Source organism: Lepidothrix coronata, unplaced genomic scaffold (assembly GCF_001604755.1).
Source record: "Lepidothrix coronata isolate B3197 unplaced genomic scaffold, Lepidothrix_coronata-1.0 Scaffold179, whole genome shotgun sequence".
NCBI lineage: Eukaryota > Metazoa > Chordata > Aves > Passeriformes > Pipridae > Lepidothrix > Lepidothrix coronata.
The window spans coordinates 1946589-1964227 of NW_016690359.1; positions in this window are offsets into that span (position 1 = coordinate 1946589).

Sequence of the window (17639 nt, forward strand, 5' to 3'; positions counted from 1 at the left end):
AGAGAAGAGAAGAGAAGAGAAGAGAAGAGAAGAGAAGAGAAGAGAAGAGAAGAGAAGAGAAGAGAAGAGATGTCATCTCCAGCTATGCCTGTGCTGTAGGAGAAGCCATGAACTTAACTTTCCTCCCCCCCCCCACTATTCCTCAATATTCCTCTTCCAGGGTCTTTTCCTTGTCTGCCAAGGCATCTTTCCTCATCCCAAGGCATTACTTGGCTGCAGGAGGTTCCTGGCATGGAGAGTCTCTGGGATGGGGAGAGAAGTAGTGGTGACTTCTGGCCACAGCCTCCACTGTTCTGAGGCACCCGGTCACCCCCTTCAGAGTTTGAGGGCTGACAAAACACCATAGAGCCTTTCCAGAGGGGCCTCCCTGCATTTTCCAAGCATCTGCAGCCTGTCCAAGGACTTATTGGTGATAAACACTGTGTGCTGGTGTTTGCATGAACCACAGGCTCCTAGGACTGTCCCACAAAGGTGTATGGTGAACATCACCTGTGGTAGTGCTCACAGAGCAGGCAGCTGTCCCGTGGGATGGGCTGTGTCACTGTGGGCCCATGTGTCCACCAAGTGCCTGTAGATCCCACCTTAAGGGGCAAGGGATAGCCCTGAGTGTTTCCAGCACCAGGCACAGCGAGGTCTTTACCCTGAATTGGCACCCACCTGAGGCAACAAGCACCAAAAAAAGAGGGGACCCTCTCCTGGGGAATTGCTATGTCAGGACTTGGCTCTCCTAACACTGTCTCCCCATGGCCTTGAGCATCTCCCTCACCACAGTGCTGAGCTGCACGTCCCAAGGTGAGCAGAGGCTGAACAATTGCCCCCCCAGAAAGGACTCTGGCGCCTGCTGGGAAAGCCCAGACCGGTGTTTGTGCCAGAAGACACACAAACATCTCAGCCCAGCAGCCCTGACCTCCTCCTCCTTCCCTCTTCCAAGAGACTTTTCCTGCTTATCTCTGCATCCCTGGGGTAACCCTTGGTGGAGATATTCTGGGAGCCCAGTGCCGCTGTTTCCTCCCGGCGCTGTTTCCTTTGGCGTGGGGTCAGCGCTGTCACCCTCTCCCAGTGGGACCCCACGGGATGCCTGTGGTCCCCCCGGGATGCTCGGGGCTATCGCTGGGAGGACATTGGCCAGAGGAGGAGGAAGCACTTCGACAGGAGCTGATGGTCCAGGAGCCAGGGAGGCTGGAGGGTGCTGGGCGAGGAAGAAAAACAGGAAGGTGGTGGCAGATAAGGAAAAGAACCTGGAAGAGGAATATTGAGGAATAATGGAGGGTAGGAGGGAAATGGAGATCATGCCTTCTATTTCAGCAGAGAGGAAGCTGCTGAAACAAAAGCAGCCTGGAAATATCCTCCTCCCCCTATTAGGAAACAGGTCTCAGCCTCACAGCAAGGTGGGAGCTGGGGATGCTCCAGCAGGCCTGTGCGCAGGGGTTGTCACACACCCATGGGGTCATACCTGACTGGGATACTCCAAGTAAGCCCTGTGGGAAGATGTTAATTAGCCTGTTGTGAAACCTGGTAATTAGTCTGTAAGTGGCCCTGTTTTTCATTGTGGTGAGATGGAGTCACTGCCTTGTGCAAGCTGTCCCTAAAGAGGGACAATCCTGGGGACAAGGACAGTCCTGGAAGTGTTCAAGGCCAGGTTGGACAAGGCTCTGAGCAACCCAGTCTAATGGAAGATGACCCTTCCCATGGCAGGGTATTGGAAAAAGATGGTCTTTAAGGTCCCTCCCAACCCAAACCATTCAGTGACTCTCTGTTTCTATGACTTGATTTGAACCAGCCTCTTGTCATCCTGCTGGGGTGAAACATCAGAGAGAGGGGCTTGTGCCCATGTCCCAGGTCTGTCCTGCCTCAGGTTCCCTGTGCTTAATGTGGCAGAACATAACAACTGTATTTCCTGACTGATTTCTGCAGATACCACCACTTTCTCATGATGCCTTGGGCATATGATCACTTCCAAAGTCTCACCTTGGAGCAGGTTGCGCTTGTGGCACATGGAAATCTTTTTCCTGCTCTAAAATACTGCCTTTCTTCTACACCTGCATGGATAAAACCCCAGTCCAGGTCCTTATAATTTTCCATCCTGATTATTGTAACGTGTGATGTAACCCTGACCAAAACACAGAAGGGAGTGGTGGAGGGACACCTGACATGGTGTTCCTTCAGAATCATTCCAGGTCTGAGACTTCTTCACTGCAGAAGAGCCTGTTGGGAATGTACTGATGGCCGAACTGTGCTGAGGACTTGTTCAGTTCTGTGCTGGAAACTGAAATCTCAGCCTGAGAGTCTCAATCACGAGTGCGCAGGGAACTCGGTCAGGATGTGGTTGGTGATCACATCCTGGGCATGACACAAGTGTGGGATATGAGAAAGTGGTGCCTGGGATGGGCTGTGACAAGGGACAACCATGATGCAAAACTGCATTTAGTTAGTGAAATAAAAGAGGGTTCAGTGAGTTGTTTGTTCACGGGTTACATAGAGGAACAACCCCTATGAAGTGAGTGATATAAACAGCATCCAGCTCTGGGGTCCTCAGCAGAGGAAAGACATAGACCTGTTGGAGCAGGTCCAGAGGAGGCCACAGAGATGCTCCGAGGGTTGGAGCCCCTCTGCTCTGGAGACAGGCTGTTCACCTGGAGAAGAGAAGGCTCCAGGGAGACCTCAGAGCCCCTTCCAGTGCCTAAAGGGGCTCCAGGAGAGCTGGAGAGGGACTTTGGACAAGGGTCTGGGTGCTCTGATGAGAGAGTTACTGCTGCAGACTAATCTGTGAGAAACCCATTTGTCTCTGTCCCATGCCCAAGTTACAGAAAGTCTCCACATTTTTATCTCAGGATGATCCAGCTTGGAGACTGGCAGTGTCTGGTGGGATGATTCTGCCAGTCTCTGAAGGCTTTCACCACGTGACTGGTGAGTGACAGGGCTGTTGTAGGGGTTGATAACTGGATTAGCTCGAGCCAAAATTGCTTCTGCCTACACTCAGCAGGACCTCGGTTCATCCCCCACTGTGTCAGTTCACAAAATCCAAGAGACCCTTTTCCAGCCTGTGCTTAACCCACCGCAGTCTGTCACCCCCCAGGGGACTCTGCTAACGAACTGTGCTTGAGGAACATCATCTACCAGCAGATAGCAGCTCCCAGAGGAACAGGCAGCCTGGGAGGGATGATGCTGATGGTGAAACCTCCCATTAATCACAGAAGCGCAGCTGCCACCTCCCCACCCCGGCTACCAGAACTAATCACACCACGGAGCAGACAAAACATCCACATTTTTCCCCTGCCTTGTGCTCCCATGTGTTTTCTCTCCATGTGCTCTGTGTCAGGAGATGTCTGGTGCTCAGATAGGGCTGCCCCTGGACTGTGGATCATGTGCTGAAGGATTGTATTGTCATCTAGCCCCTTCCTTGGAAACATCAGCCTGGAGAGTCCATAATGCAAATCCTCAACTGTCCATGATGCAAAGAGTCCATCAGGCAAATCAATAACTGTCTTCCCTGGGGAGATAAACGTGTTCCCATGCCCTGCAAGGAGGCCCTCAGCTTCACCTTTGCTTTCAGAGATGTCTCCTTTGGGCAATCACCTCCCCGTGGTGATAACCTAAGACAGCATTGCCAGATTTCTTGCCTTGAAGTAAAACCAGGACAACATTGTCTTGGGCTTTCCTTGCAAGCAGCAGCTTGGAGGGAGAAGTTATTTAATCTCTTTTTTTTTTTTTAATCCCAGGATCTGTGTTTTATTTGAGGTGGCTGCTTCCAAGGGCTGCTGTGGGCCAAGCAGAACCCCAGAGCTTGGGAGAAAAGGGGCTAATTGCAAACATGGGATATGCATGAATTTGGAATAAACTTAGTGATTTCCAGAGCAAATGTACAGACTCATTGAAATTAGGAAGAAATTCTTTACTCTGAGGGCGATGAGGCCCTGGCACAGGTTGCCCAGAGAAACTGTGGACTTCCCATCCCTGGAAGAGTTCAAGGCCAGACTGGACTGGGCTTTGAGCAACTTGGTCTAGTGGAAGGTTCCCTGCCCATGGCAGGGGAATTGGAATTAGCTGATCTTTAAGATCCCTTCCAGCCCAAACCATTCCATGGTTCTATGAAATCACACCTGTATCCTCAGCTCCTTGTCCTGCATTCCTCACAGGGATGTGTTGCCCTTGCAAGAGGTGCCAGCTCCAGACCTCTATCTGAATTCTCACCAAGTCTGGTAGTTCCCTAAAGCCTTCCCATCACCCAGCTGCCAGTTTGTGTTTGTCACTACAGCTCCTGTAGCACAGACTTTGCTGTTTCTTGGTGCTCCAGGACCATGGCATCAGGTCCCCCAGGCTGGGCAGGGACTTCCAGGCTTGAAGAACCATCCCTTATTTCTTCTCCTTCTGTCTTCTCCAGATGAGAACTGAGAAAGCCAGGTTTCAGGCTCTATTCTACAAAACAGGATTGTGGCCCAGGACTCCTCCTTCCCAGACCTTTTGGAGTTTTTGGAGTGACCACTGAAAAACCCCAGCGAGATGCGATCACTGTGATGGGATCTCAATTGCTCTGTCGTGGTTTGATACAGCCAAGATTTTTGCTGCATTATTATCTTTCCTGCTGGCTGGAGCTTCCCCCAGCCCTGGGAAGGATCTGTCTGACGCCAAGGAGGGGTCATACCCCTTGGGGTCTCACTAGCCCAGCCAACATCCTTGCAGAAGGTCTCTCCACTTGTATATACACCCCTATGAATTAAGAGATGTGTGTTCAGGAAGAGAGTTTTAGGATCTTACCCAAGAAATTTAGGACTGGCTCTACTGGGCCAGGAGGCTTTAGGTCTGACACAACAGGTTGGACAACACATTCCTCCAAAAAACTGGTTTTTCCTCTCCTTCTTTCATAGATTTGGGGATCATGGGGTGGGTGGAGGATGGGGTGGGTAGGCATTCATGCCCATGCACCTCCCCTCCTTCCCTCATCCTCCCCATCACCCTCTCCAGTCCCTTCCCCTTTTCTCAGCAGTGATAAGCTCCCTGATGGAAAAAATGTTGTCACACATATCTCACTTCCAGTGTGTGGGAGTTGCTGATAACACCATGAAGATCTGGACAATAAAGCCTCCTGACAGCTTTTCTGTCCATCCCAAGCACAGGGAGATGATCCTGAAGGAAGAGCAGAGTGTTCACAGGGTTTAGAGAAGGGTCCTGCAAGTTGTGGCACTGGGGAGGAGAATGGAGAGGGGTAAAGAGCTCATTTACCCTCTCTCATCTGGGATGCAAAGCTATTCCCCTGCACATTCCTTCAAATTCCCCACTGCCCTGGGGCATCTCCAAACTGAGAGCCATGAGATTTTGGCTTCAGGTGGCTTTGCTGTCACACTGGGGAGCAGCCTGGCAGCTGCTCACTACAGTGTTTGTTTTGGAGCATCCAGTGCTCCATCCCTGGGGAAAGGGGTCTGTGCTGCTCCAGCACTGCTGATGTTCCACGTGGGGCTGCCAAAAGAGCCCAGAGCACCTTGCCAGAAGGGTGAAGTCATTTATTTATGCTTAGAAAAGAAATGCACTTTATTGCACAGCCTCTGAGCAGTCAGGGCTGACCCACTGCCAGGCTTTGGCTGGGATGTGAACAGCCGAGGTCAGCATGGGGCAGTGCCAGGGGCTGCATTGCTTCTTAGTCCCCTTGTCAGGGTCTACAAACAGGGCATCAATTTATTCATGTTTAAAAAGGTGCCAAGGTTTTGCTGGCAGAGGTTCATTTGACCAGCAGAATCACAGAATCACCCAGAATCACAGAATCATTTAGTCTGGAGAAGACCTCCAAGATCATCGAGTCCAACCTGTGTCCGATCCCCTCCTTGTCACCCAGCCCAGAGCACTGAGTGCCACGTCCGGTCATTCCTTGGACACCTCCAGGGGTGGGGACTCCACCGTCTCCTTGGGCAGCCCCTTCCAAAGACTGACAACCCTTTCCATGAAGAAATTCTTCCTGATGTCCAACCTGAAGCTCCCCTGGTGCAGTTTGAGGCTGTTTCCTCTTGTCCCATCCCTTGTTCCCTGGGAGCAGAGACCGACCACCCCTGGCTCCCCCCTCCTGTCAGGGAGTTGCAGAGGCAGAAGGTCCCCACTGAGCCTCCTTTTCTCCAGGCTGAGCCCCCCCAGCTCTCTCAGCTGCTCCTGGTGCTCCAGCCCCTTCCCCAGTTCCATTCTCTTCCCTGGACATGCCCCAGCCCCTCAGTGTCCTTCTTGTTGTGGGGGCCCCAAAACTGCCCCCAGGACTGGAGGTGGCCCAGCAGTGCCCAGCACAGGGGAAGAATCACTGTCCGGGCTCTGCTGCCACACTATTGCTGGTATAGTCCACATGCCATTGGCCTTTTTGGCCACCTGGGCACACCTGGCTCATGTTCAGCTGCTGTCAACCAGCACCCCCAGGGCCTTTTCCAGCTTTCCAGCTGCTCCTCCCCCAGCCTGGAGCTGCAGGGGGTTTTTGTGACCCAAGTGAAGGACCTGGTGCTTGGCCTTTTACAACCCTTAACGATTGTCCTCAGCCCATGGATCCAGCCTGTCCAGGCTCCTCTGCAGATCCATCCTGCCCTCCAGCAGATCAACAGTCCCACCCGGCCTGGTGTTGTCTGCCAACTGACTGAGGGTAAGAGTGTCCACGGTGGTGGCTTGCCCTGCACTCCCTCTGCCATCCACAGAGATAAGAAAACCCTTGTAAGACATAATTCCTTGTTGCACAGAGCCTGTTCCTCTGGTTCCAAGGGAGCTGTAGAGGCCATGGGGATGGAAAACTGTGCTTTATAGATATTCAGATTGCTTGCCACACACAAAGGTTCAGCTCAGCCTGAGATGAAGGGGCTCTTCTGAAACAGGGCTGAGAGTCCCTGCAGGTGACCCTGATTTTATAGCACTCCTAGTTTTTCAGTATCTGTTTTCTCACTGTAATTACAATACCTGAGAATGACTTTTGCAGAAAATCTTATTTATTCCAAGCGAAAGAAAATTAATTTTATAAATTTTCCAGCCAGATAGAGAACCACTCATTGTTTAGATTTCTGTCCTGTGCCCCAGGAGCTGTAGATCTTTTCCTCAAATTCTCCATTGTCCTCTAAATCACCAGTCTCCAGAGTGAGCAGGATGATCCATAGAAATGGGAAAAACAAATACTCTTTCTAATGCTAATACATAATACAAAATTAAATATATTAAAAGACTATTGGTGTAGGGAAATCTCTCTCTCTCCTTGGGCTACAGCTCCTATATCCCACAAGGCTTTTCCCTCCTGTTGCAGGACATAGGAAGCACAGTTTGCTCTGGATTTAACCAAAAATATTTCATACTTTTCTGATCAAACCACATTTCTGGAGGAGAGAAGAAAAAAGATGGGGGTGCTAGGGTTGTTGCTGTTTTATGGGGAATGAAGGTTGGCCATTTCAAGTGTGAAAAAAAAAATTGCCAAAATCTTCCAGAGAGGGACACAGCGCTCCATCTCAAAACCATTTCCATGGTAAGCTTGTATCCAGCTCTGCTTGAGATCCTTCCTGAACCCAAGTTTTGGGTGTGGGACAGATGGATTCACCTCCCTCTCTCTGCCCTGACCTCCTCTTTTGATGGCAGGAAGGATCTTCTAACCCTTTTCAGATGGTGGCACAGGATTTTTCAGGTTGTCTGCCTGGGATATGAAAGGTTAAACTTTCCCAGGCCTCAGCAGGAGCGGAGCTGGGTGACAGCATTGCCCTTGACTCGGCTGGTCTCTGGCACAGAGTCGTTTTCTTCTTTGCTTCTCCGGCGGCTGATAGCCGGCTCCATCCTGCTGGGAGCGATTTCCCTGCTTCCAGTGAGCTCACACACTCACACACACACAGCCCTGTGCACACCCAGGCGTCCACGCCTCTCACAAGGCTCACATTCAGGGCCTCCCCGCCTCCTTTCCCTTTGCAGCCCCGGCATCCCGTCCCCGAGGTGTCATCCTGCCCCTGATAAGGCGCAGGGGCGGCTGCCAAGGGAAGGCTCCCAGTTGCTCCCGGCGCCAGGCTGGGTAGAGGCAGACGTGTCTAACCCCTGCCTCCTCCTGCGGCAGCGCCTGCTCCTCTGAAGGGCCAAAAACAGATGACATCACCCCCTCGTCGTGTCCACCCCCTCCAGCATCTCTATCAGCCCCACGGAGAGGCGTGTGCACGGAGGAGCGAGGAGGAAGAGGGAAGGCAGGGGGAGGAGGTCGGGGGAAAGGAGGGAAGGCAAAGGCTGGAGCTGGAAGTTGGTTACTTTGGCAAAGAGACAAGGTTCTGCAAAACTTCACCGGCTAGACTTCAAAAAGGTGGAAAAACTGGAGGCTCGTTTCTGGCAGGTCTTGTTATCAAGGGGAGCCTTATCTCCCGATGGGAATGATGGCTCCTGTGAGCCGGAGTGGCTGCTAACCTCTGGCTGAGCTCTCCGAGGGCCCCGTGGAGCAGGACCGTCCCTCAACGGAGAGGAGGAGCATCCAGGAGAGGGGACTGCATGAAGGAATTGCCGCCGTATTTGCAACCTGCAGATCTGGGAGCAAGGATGGGCTATTCCAGCACGGAGCCCACAGGAGCCCAGTCCCTCGCTGGTTCAGGAGTGAGGGAATCTTTTCCTGCTCACAGTCCAGGCAGAGATAGGTTAGATCTCCACTGGCTGACAACTGTCAGCTGGTTTTACTGGTTCCCCTGTTTCCTCCAGGACAAGACTAGTCCCCCTGGGTTAGATAGCAGAGTGGGTTTAGGCTGAAGCCACGTGTGCAGCTGGGGGTTCTAGGGTGGGAATTAAGTCCACTTCATTGCTTGCATGTCCTAGATACCATATACTGAGTGTTTTCCAGAGAGGAATCTTCCAGCTTTTCTCTCTGGGAGGCTTTCATATCCTGTCAAGCCATCTCTCTCCTCACACCTTCAAGACATCTCTATTGTTGCTCACCCTACACCACCTCATTGCCACTTCACCACCTCCAAGGTAAAGACTTGCTTCTGGGGTCCTGCTCCAGATCACATCACAACAGGCAATTCCTCTTCCTTCTTAGCTCCACAGTCAACAACATTTACTCCCTGGTGAGGAGCTGCTGTAAGTGAACTTGGCCTTGGCCCATTCCCACTCATAATTCCACTCAATAGATCAGCATATGCAGGAAAAGTGGCAGTGATGTCCCTCATGTGATGTGAGTGGCATCTATTTGGGTCGGAAGACACCTTTAAAAGTCATTTAGTCCAAACCCCCTGCAACGAGCAGGAACATCTTCCACTAGATCAGGTTGGATAATGTGAGTTATATACCCTGGTTCACCTTGTTGTTTCTGTGGGAGAGGAAGAGGCACTTCTGGAGGACAAACCATACCTCTGTCTTGGATTCATCTCCTTGAAAGTATGGATCCTGCCATGGCCTTTCCTGAAGAGAGCAAGAAACTGAGTTTGAGAAAGGCTGGGCCTGAGACAGGGGTAGAGGAATGGGCTAGAAGAGAGACTTGGACAAGCCCAACAGACCCCTCTCTTGCTGCCACTCTGGAAAGACACCCCCTGGTTCTATATCACACCTGTCAGCCTTGTGCAGATGTTTTGGACACCCCAGTGCACCTCAAGCATCATCAAATCCCAAGTACAGGTCAGGATGGTCCATCCCAGAAGGAAACACGGCTGCACTCAGGACCCCGAAGGACATAAGAAACCAACAGGTTTATTGGTGATGGACAAACCAAGCGTGGAGGCGTCTGAGAGCAGATCCTATGTACAGCTGTGGTTGCAGGGTCACCGGGCTGGTTCTCCTGGGGTGGTGGGCTCTGTCCTGGTGGGACCACTCTCACCGGCAGCAGCGCTGGCGGCCGTTCGCGCAGCTCCCTTCCCAGCGCTCCATGTGGAAGCAAAGCCTCCGGCAGCGGCCACGGTTGTTCCTGCACTGCTGGCTGTCTGAAAGGCCTCTGGCTGCTGGGGAAAGAGGGCAGGAGACCTGATTAGGAGACGTGAAACCCAGTCAGAGCCCCACTGTGTTGGTAGATGAGCAATGAGAGGCTTTCAGCTGGCAACAGGGAAATTCGGCTGGATCCATGGTGAAAGTCAGATGTGCTTGGGAGGAGCAACTCCCTCCTGCAAGCACTGGGAGTCTCCTAGCAACTGGCCTAGGTGAGACACTCAGGTTTGGGTTGGCTAAGTCAGGTTAGATGAGTTAGGTGAGGTGCATCGCTTGGACAGCATCAAAAGATAGAGAAATGTCTTTTGGAACTGGTGTTTTATCTATTGGTTTGTTTGATTTTTTTTTTGTTTGTTTGTTTCTTGATGTTTTGGGTTATTGTTTGCTTGGGCTTTCTAAGTCTTCCTGTTTTGATAAGCAGGGTATGTGCTGCTTCTCTTTACACACAGCAGAAACACCAAGTTTGGGGGTTCTGAAGGGATGCAATGATACCTTTCCATCACCAGTGGAATGGGCAAACCCTTCTCTCTCCCCTCTTTATCCCTAGGACTTAAATAAATGAGAGCATAAACAGGCTAAACAAGTAAATCTGCTCTTCCTGGTTATCAGGTTTGATGTCTGTTAAAGTGATACCACCATAGTCCTGGTAACATCATAGTGACCTTACACCTGAATGTAACCTGAATTCCTAACATATATATGCAAGCAACCAGTGAAAATACCAAGCTAAGGAATGTTTTTCTATTAAAACAGAATCCCAAAAGAAAGCAGACAGACAAAAAAGTAAACTAGCAGTCTTTCTCCCTGCTTTTCCCCCTGAAAGATGGCTCTGACTTCATAGAATCAAAGAAACACAGAATGGTTTGGGTTGGAAGGGACCTTAAAGATCATCTACTTCCAACATCCTGCCGTGGGTAGGGACACCTTCCACTAGACCGGGTTGCTTCAAGCCCTGTCCAGGGATGGAGAATCCACAATCTCTCTGGGCAACCTGTACCAGGGCCTCACCACCCTCACAGTAAAGAATTTCTTCCTAATATCTAATTTATACCTTCCCTCCTTCAGCTTAAGACCATTCCCCTTGTCCTGTCCCTCCAGGCCCTTGTCCCAAGTCCCTCTCCAGCTCTCCTGGAGCCCCTTTAGGCTCTGGAAGGGGCTCCAAGGTCTCTCTGGAGCCTTCTATCCTCCAGATGAACACCCCCAGCTCTCCCAGCCTGGCTCTAGAGCAGAGGGGTTCCAGCCCTTGGAGCATCTCTGTGGCCTTCTCTGGACTCGCTTCACCAGCTCCACATCTTTCTTGTGTTGGTGCCCCAGAGCTGGAGGCAGCTCTGCAGGTGGGGTCTCACCCGAGTGCAGCAGAGGAAGAAAATCATCTCCCTCAACCTGCTGGTCATGCTTTCATTTTCATGCATTTGCCACCTCTGTATTCTACTCAAGGAGAATTTCATGGGATTATCCTTGTTTTGTGGAGAACGAGGTTTGCATCCTCTGTTCAGGAGCAGAGCTCAGGCCCCTGGCTTAGGCTCAGCATTTCTGGGTGAGTTTTGAGGCAATGGGGAGGAGGGGAATGTACAACCTGTGAACCTGGGACAGTTGCATCCAGGAACTTCACGGGGACCATCACGGAAGAAACTTGTTCCTTGGAAGCAAGAGTTAGGTCAGCCTTGACTTGAGGGCCCTGTCTTGTCCTTTTCTCCCTCAGGGTGGGAACCTGTCTTTGCTTCTTTGCTCTCTCGAATTCCTGCAGAAAACCCTGTGAGCATTTTGTCCTTACCCGGAATGTCCTGGAGGAGGAGAATGACAATGACTGCAAAGAGCAGCTGGAGGATCCGCATGGCTGGTGGGTGGAGGTCCCACCACAGGGAGGAGATGAAGAAGAGGGAAATCCTGGATTTATAGTGCCCTGAGGGGTTGTGTAACGCTCCCGGAGTGGAGGGAACTTTGTCAATCTCAGGTGCATTTCAACACAACAGCAAACAATTGCACGGGGTGTGCCCTCTCTTGGTCACACCACGTTACAGGCAAAAAAATCAAGGAGAAATAAAGAAAAACGAGAAGAAAAAAACAAAAAGGGAAAAAAATAAAAAAGACAGGGTTCTGTCAACAAATAGCACTGAGCACTGGGGAGTCTGCTACTGCTTGCTGCTGGAGACAGGATGTTGAGGCTGACCCAGTCTGGCTCTATGTTTGTAGGCTCAAGCATGTGATGTTAAAATCCAATCCAAGTGTTAGCAGTATCAAAGTGTTGGGTTTTGGTTTGTTTTTTTTTTTTTTTTATTTTATTTCCAGCTCCCAGTCTCTGTGTTTAGCACTGACAGAGTCAGGTGTGAAAAAATCCAGTCTCCTTCTCAGCACTCCCCAACACACAAAGTTGGCTTGAAAATAATGGGATCCTTAAAAAAAAATCAAAGGTCTGCCTCTCCTTCCCAGCTTCCAGCTGAAAAGAGGCTGATTTCCAAGGTTTTGTTCACAGCTGTCAAGAAAAATGGCAATTTAGTATTTTATTAATTTCTGCATTTATTAAATGGAAAGCTGGGATTCCTGCAATACTCAGGAGCATTAGGAAAGGTCGTGTATTCCAGCTGTCCCAAGAAAGCTGGCAGGCTCTCAGGTTTGTACTAGTTCTCCAGGTCAGTTCTAGGAAATCAGTAGAGGTCTGACCTGTGTTTCAACTTTAGAAAACAACACAAAGCAAACAACAAGCAGAAATCTCCCCCAACCAACAACAAACAGAGGAAGACGAAATAAAAACTTTATAAAGGTTTCTTTTTACAGCAACGACAGAGCCCAGGCCATCACCAAGTCTTCTGTTCTCCCTTAATTAGTCACCTTGGTAGCTTTTAATTTGCAGGCTGGATGCCAGGTGGTGCTGGAAAATGTAAAGCCCACGTCCTTCAGGCTGCTTGAACAGAACAAGGATCACCTTCATCAAACAGAGCAGATAAGGGGCCTTCACCAGCTGGACTTTGGCTCACGGGACACCGAGCACTTAAACAGGGTGTCGTGTAAACTGGCCGTGCACGATCTGGGGATGGAAAATGGTTCTGGAAAACCGTCTGTGGGAGGCTTGGCTGCAAGGGTGTGTGTAGAGCCTCTCTACAAGTGTTGGTGTTCTGTCTATTTGGTGGTGCTGCTGGGTGCAGTGCGTGGAAGACCATAACCCACGTCTGAGGATCAGCGTCTCCAATGCGAGAGACGGTGCAGTGGGATTTCTTAGAATCACAGAATCATAGAATGGTTTGGCTTGAAGGAGACCTTAAAGACCATCCAGTTACAACCCCCTGCCATGGGTAGGGACACCTCCCACTAGACCAGGTTGCTCCAAGCCCAGCCCAGCCTGGGCCTGAACACCTCCAGGGATGGGGAGTCCACAACCTCACTGGGCAACCTGTGCCAGGACCTCACCACCCTCACAGCAAAGAACTTCCAAAGGAAAGAATTTAGGCAGAGTTTATCTAACAGAAAAGAGACTGCAACTCTTGAGCTACAGCCCAGACAGGGAGGAGTGTGTGGATGCTCATCTGAGTGTTCTGCTCTGAGTGTGTGACCTGAACATGTGTGTGCAGGTGGCTTGATGTGCTCCAGGGATGATGTTTAGAGCAGAGCCAGAGGACCACGTGGCCATGATGTTCCCAGTGATGGATGGCAAAATGCCATGTTTTATCTCCAGCTCAGCTGCTCTCCTGTGGTGGAAGCAGCACCATCGCAGAGGGTGAGCTGTGCCTGGAGATGTTTGGATGCTGCAGGCTCCACAGGACCAGGATGTGTCCTCCCCACCACCACAAGCCCCTGCTCTGCAGCTCTGGTACATGGGTTGAGTTGCAGAACATGCCTTGGGGAAAAAAACCCAGAACTAGACAGTACCAACAAAAAACAGATTTCCTTCAGAAATCAGGGGCAGGAAATTTCTGTCCCCTGGGCAACTGCTTGAACAACAGCTGGTCTTGCTCCCTCTGGCATGGCCCCGATGCTGTGTTGGCCTCAGCCTCTGCTGAGCCTACTGGGGCTGGCCCAGCAGCCTCCTGCCTTTTCCTGCTTCCCAACCTGCCACCAGATGTCTTGTTTCAGAGCCCACCATGCACAAAGGCTCATCTGTGCTCAGAGACACGCAGCACAGAAATCATCTCCTGGGCGCTTGAGAGGTTCAGAGGCTGGGGAGGAGTCAAATCAATCTGCATCCACCCTATAGCCCCAAGCTGGAAGGATGTCTCCACTGACTTCATCTGCCTTTGGGTCAGGATCTCAGCAGCATTATTTTAAATGAATCCTGGTATAAATTGATGCCAGTGGTAGCAAATCCTTTGGTGATTGAACCCTTGCCAGCTTGTGATGCCACCTCCACATCCCACCTGTGGCTTTTTTACCAAACCCCAAGCCAAGCAGGCACTGATAGAGCCTTGCAATTTAGCCAGTGAAAAAATGACCATGGGCTCAGCTCTGGACTCAGCCCTGGCCCAGAAATCCCCCATGGCCTTGGGCAGGCTCTCGTTACAGACCAGTCTTCTTGGCTTCCTCAGAACTCGCTCCAACAGGTCCGTGTCTGTCTCACGTTGAGGAGTCCAGAGCCAGACACAGAAAATGTTGTTCTTTGCCCCAGAGTACATGGACAGAGCATACCTTGTGTTCTCACAGCTGAATTCTCCCCACCAGCTGCATGACCACATTCAGATGCCAGTTGTCTATTACAGATGATTCCTGGAATGTGCCCACCTCCAAACTGTGCCAAGGAACAGCTTGGCCAAGGGCTCCTTTTGCTGACAGCACATGAGAGTATGCACTGATGTCTGAGCCTGAGCCTCATGTGATTCCATTTACTCGTGTAGATACAGTCTCTGAATGCCAGAGTATTTTATCTCCCCAGCACACCCCTGGAGCTGGCTATGAGATCTTTCACTCCACAGGAGGTGGAGGAGCAGCCACGTGAGCAGGTGGAATGTGACCCCCTTTCTCCTGCGTGGGGATGGAAGAAAAGCTGGGCATGCAGGTGGTTGCATTGGTTTGTGTGGGATTGCCAGGGATGTAAGAGACAACCTGGGTCTAAGGGGTTGCCCACAGCTATGGAACCTCAGCTCCTCCAAGCAGGAGCTCATCCAACCACCGTCCTGCTCCTGATTCCACAGCTCCAGCCACAATGACATTCTTAGGGCAGAAGTGGACGATTTCACCTCTGTCTCACTCCCTCTGCCAAACAAACACTGGCCTGTTGCCTGGGAACAGCAAACAAATTCCAGCGAGGGAATTCATGCCATGCCTTGATGAACTAACACCCCCAGCTATCCATGAGGCTTGTGCTGGTCGACAGACCAGGCAGGACGGTGGGGATCTATTCTGACTGCCTGTATGGCTGCAGAGACCCCAAATATATGCCTCAAGATGCCTGGATGGGTTTTGCATCTCCCTTAGGAGCTGGTGTATGTCTGATAGGGTAGTACTAAAGAATCCCTATTTCGTAGCCTTCTGAGTTCTATCAGGTACAGACAGCTGGAGTTCAAAGCTCAGCAAAGCCATTCCCACAGAAATCTTCCCCTCCATTTGGCTTTCTCCCATGAGGACAAATCCTCAATGTGTTTTCAGAGCTGACTTCTAGCCTTGTTTAAATTCTCACCAGCCTGCATCTCTCAAGGGATCATAGACTTCACCTTCTCGTTACTTCTGCCACCCTGTCTTGCCCCTTAGCTTGTCTGACTGTGCCATCTATTCCTACGTGCAATCCTGCAGGTGAAGGGTTGGATTCAGCTGAATCCACTGACTACATGTGAGTCTACACTCTGGGAAACGGTCCCTGTTGGGCAGGACTGGTGGTCCTGCATGGAAATCCTCTGGCAAAGGGTCACACTAGGGATGGCTTTTATTGAGTGCTTCAATAATGAATATTTTTTGGCTTTTGGGTTTAAAGGGTTGGAAAACAGCGTTTGAGTAGGACTGTGGTGTCATGAACAGCTCTGTGCTGAGTGGATGAAAATGGTCACTCAGAGGAGTTTAGTAATGCCCTGCCCATGGCAGGGGGGTTGGAACTAGATGATCTTAAAGGCCCCTTCTGACCCAAATCATTCTATGAAAATTCTATGATTTTTTGGGGGGGTTATTTCCAGCCAGATCAGCAAGGAATGGAACACACAGACTCAGAAGAGTGAGACCATGCTAAAGAGATTATGCCTTTTGTCAGCAGCCTACATTTTCATTATTGCTAGAGGGACAATTTTGCCTATAAACTGAGCATTTCTGCCTTTCCTGATTGAAAACTGACTGGCCATCAGGTCCAAAACATATCAGGGGCAGAAGGCCCAGTGACCATCAGGGAGATGCGCAAGGTGAGCTGCATGAGCCCACGTTTCACTTCCTTAGGAAACCAGGCTGAACCATGATGGGTGAACATTCCCAGATAAGGGGCACAAATAATGAACTCTGTGGATGAATGTGAGAAATAAACAGTTTAATTTGGAAGAACGCCTTGATTTAAAACCCTCCCTGTGCTGTCCTCGTACATCAGTGTGCGTCAGAGACAGGGGCTGGATCTGGGGAGGAATTTGGATCTGGGCTCAGCCCAACACTGGTTCCAGCACTGGTTCCCAAGCCAATAGCCAGGTCTGGGTAATCTGGCTCTCCTGAGGGTTCATCCAACTGCAGGGGATCTCCAGGGGAGTGCTGGAGAACAGCTGGGCTGCTCATGGGTGAATGGAGACACTGGAATGAATGAATTGTTGGATCTCTGGCGATGGGTCCTGACCCTGCTGAGGGCAATGGGAATTTTCCTGTTTGATTCATCAGAGCAAGAATTTCATCTCCCGGGGAGGACTCTTCCCTGGCTCTGACCAGTGCCTCAGCAAATTGGCATAGCTCTCTCATTACATCATTGTTTTCTTGCTTTCACAGAAATGATTGACCCAGAGAGAAATATTTTACCTAGAAAGGGAGACCAAGAGCTGACAAAGGAAGGGGAGTGTCAAAATTCCATGCTGAAAAGACACAGAAGGGCTGAGAGTGGATTTGGACAGCTAATGGATTTAGGCTGATGGAGCTCATAGGAAGAAAGTTGCTAGGGGTAAAGAGGCTAATTTCTTTGGGACTATTGCTGGGTGACCACAGAGGAAAGAAGGAGCACCAGAAATGCAGTCCATTGATGGACGGGGCAGCCTGTCAGGGGCAGTGGGACACAGCTTTCAGATCCCCTCCCCTCCATGTTTAAAACAAGTAAATCTGTGCTCTCAGGAAAAACATCCTTCCCTATGAGGGTGGTGAGGCCCTGGCACAGGTTGCCCAGAGAAGCTGTGGCTGCCCCATCCCTGGAAGTGTTCAAGGCCAGGTTGGATGGGGCTTGGAGCAGCCTGGGATAGTGGAAGGTGTCCCTGCCCATGGCAGGGGTTTGGAATGAGGTGATCTTTAAAGTCCCTTCCAATCCAAACCATTCTCTGGTTCTATGATTGCCTGTAAGATCCTGGCACAGCCCAGAAAGGAAAAGTGGATACGGGGGGTCTTGCCCAAGAAACACAGACCACACTTGATTTTATGTCAAACCAGGTTGCTTTTGCACCAAAAGTGATGCCAAAATTGCTGTCCCAATTACAACTGTTTTCTCTGGGAAGGGAAATACAGAGTCACCCTGCTCTGCTGGGAAGGTGAGGGCTGCTGTGTTCACTCTTGGTCAGTGGGAGAGGGGGGGTGTCTTACCTCCAGCAACTTTGCCAGGTCACAGACAGGCACTTGCTGCTCTCTTAAACTTCAAGTTTATTATTTTCAGGTAAGGAGAAAGGCAATTTCTC